We start from the raw sequence: 2,969 nt of genomic DNA on the forward strand, positions 1-2,969 counted from the left end.
AATTAATATGAAAAAAACCCTAGATACTAATATCCCACGATTGCAATGCCTATAATGGCGGTGTGTGCATGAGTGATTCATATAGACATTGCATTCATGAGATTACACCTAACCTCAGTGATAGGCTATGCTGGGAAATATACTATAAAGATGATAGGGGGCTGAATACCAACTAAACAGGGCACGGAAGGGAACCTAAAACCTACATCTAACCTTAACCTAATAATAAATCAGTGAAGGCTATGGCCGGGAAATATACTATAAAGATGATAGGGGGGTCAATACCAACTAAACAGGGCAGGGAAGGGAACCTAACACCTACACCTAACCTTAACCTTATAATAAATCAGTGAAGGCTATTCCCAGGAAAAATACTGTTAAGATGACAGGGGGCTGAATACTAACTAAACAGGGGAGGGAAGGGAACTTAACACCTACACCTAACCTTAACCTAATAATAAATCAGAGATAAGCTATGGCCAGGAAATATACTATAAAGATGATAGGGGGCTGAATACCAACTAAACAGGGGAGGGAAGGGAATTTACTTAAAACAGGAAATTAATATGAAAAAAACCCTATATACTAATATCCCACGATTGCAATGCCTATAATGGCGATCTGTGCATGAGTGATTCATATAGACATTGCATTCATGAGGTTACACCTAACCTTAGCTTAATTATTAAATCAGTGATAGGCTATGCCTGGGAAATAATTTCTATAAAGATGATAGGGGGCTGAATACCAACTAAACAGGGTAGGGAAGGGAACCTAACACCTACACCTAACCTTAACCTAATAATAAATCAGTGAAGGCTATGGCCAGGAAATATACTATAAAGATGATAGGGGGCTGAATACCAACTAAACAGGGCAGGGAAGGGAACCTAACACCTACATCTAACCTTAACCTTATAATAAATCAGTGAAGGCTATGGCCGGGAAATATACTATGAAGATGATAGGGGGCTGAATACCAACTAAACAGGGCAGGGAAGGGAACCTAACACCTACATCTAACCTTAACCTAATAATAAATCAGAGATAAGCTATGGCCAGGAAATATACTATAAAGATGATAGGGGGCTGAATACCAACTAAACAGTGGAGGGAAGGGAATTTACTTAAAACAGGAAATTAATATGAAAAAAACCCTAGATACAAATATCCCACGATTGCAATGCCTATAATGGCGGTGTGTGCATGAGTGATTCATATAGACATTGCATTCGCATCCTAACCTTAACTTAATTATTAAATCAGTGATAGGCTATGCTGGGAAATATACTATAAAGATGATAGGGGGCTGAATACCACTAAACAGGGGAGGGAAGGGAACTTAACAACTACATCTAACCTTAACCTAATAATAAATCAGTGAAGGCTATGCCCAGGAAATATACTATAAAGATGATAGGGGGCTGAATACCAACTAAACAGGGCAGGGAAGGGAACCTAACACCTACATCTAACCTTAACCTTATAATAAATCAGTGATAGGCTATGGCCGGAAATATACTATAAAGATGATAGGGGGCTGAATAACAACTAAACAGGGGAGGGAAGGGAATTTACTTAAAACAGGAAATTAATATGAAAAAAACCCTAGATACTAACATCCTACGATTGCAATGCCTATAATGGCGAAGTGTGCATGAGTGATTCATATAGACATTGTATTCATCAGATTTCAACTAACCTTAACTTTATTATTAAATCAGTGATAGGCTATGCTGGGAAATATACTATAAAGATGATAGGGTGCTGAATACCAACTATACAGGGGAGGGAAGGGAACTTAACAACTACATCTAACCTTAACCTAATAATAAATCAGTGAAGGCTATGCCCAGGAAATATACTATAAAGATGATAGGGGGCTGAATACCAACTAAACAGGGCAGGGAAGGGAACCTAACACCTACATCTAACCTTAACCTTATAATAAATCAGTGATAGGCTATGGCCGGAAATTTACTATAAAGATGATAGGGGGCTGAATACCAACTAAACAGGGCAGGGAAGGGAACCTAACACCTACATCTTACCTTAACCTAATAATAAATCAGTGAAGGCTATGCCCAGGAAATATACTTTAAAGATGATAGGGGGCTGAATACCAACTAAACAGGGCAGGGAAGGGAACCTAACACCTACATCTAACCTTAACCTAATAATAAATCGGTGAAGGCTATGGCCGGGAAATATACTATAAAGATGATAGGGGGCTGAATACCAACTAAACAGGGCAGGGAAGGGAACCTAACACCTACATCTAACCTTAACCTTATAATAAATCAGTGATAAGATATGGCCGGAAATATACTATAAAGATGATAGGGGGCTGAATACCAACTAAACAGGGCAGGGAAGGGAACCTAACACCTACATCTAACCTAAACCTAATAATAAATCAGTGATAGGCTATGGCCGGAAATATACTATAAAAATGATAGGGGGCTGAATACCAACTAAATATGGGAGGGAAGGGATAAATAAGAAATAAATGGTATCAGGGAGGAAGAGAGAAAAAAATTGAAATTTTAATTGATGATTGAATCTCCAAGGAGGAATTCAGGAAGTCAGGGTCCACATCCATAAATAAAGACAGGGGCCCTCAAAGGGGCAAAAATACCTAAACAAGTTGGTATGGTTCATGTGAAGATGCAGACAAACACTTCTGGGTAAATCACTGCTCAACCACAGTGTAATGTCAGAAGCTCTCAAAGGAGACACAAACCAAAAGAGTTGGTATTGACACGATAAAGATGAGGATGTACATCTCTGGCCATATAACTGCTCCAAAGAGCAATATAAGAGGGCCTCAGAAGGGGACACAAACCAAAAGAGTTGGTATCGACAAGATAAAGATGAGGATGTACATCTCTGGGTATGTAACGTACTGCTCCAAAGAGCAATATAAGAGGTCCTTAGAAGGGGATGCAAACCAAAAGAGTTGGTATTGA

This window comes from Saccostrea cucullata, unplaced genomic scaffold (assembly GCF_032062105.1).
Source record: "Saccostrea cucullata isolate Sc308-1 unplaced genomic scaffold, CSIRO_AGI_Scuc_v1 ctg2684, whole genome shotgun sequence".
In the NCBI taxonomy this organism is placed as follows: Eukaryota; Metazoa; Mollusca; class Bivalvia; order Ostreida; family Ostreidae; genus Saccostrea; species Saccostrea cuccullata.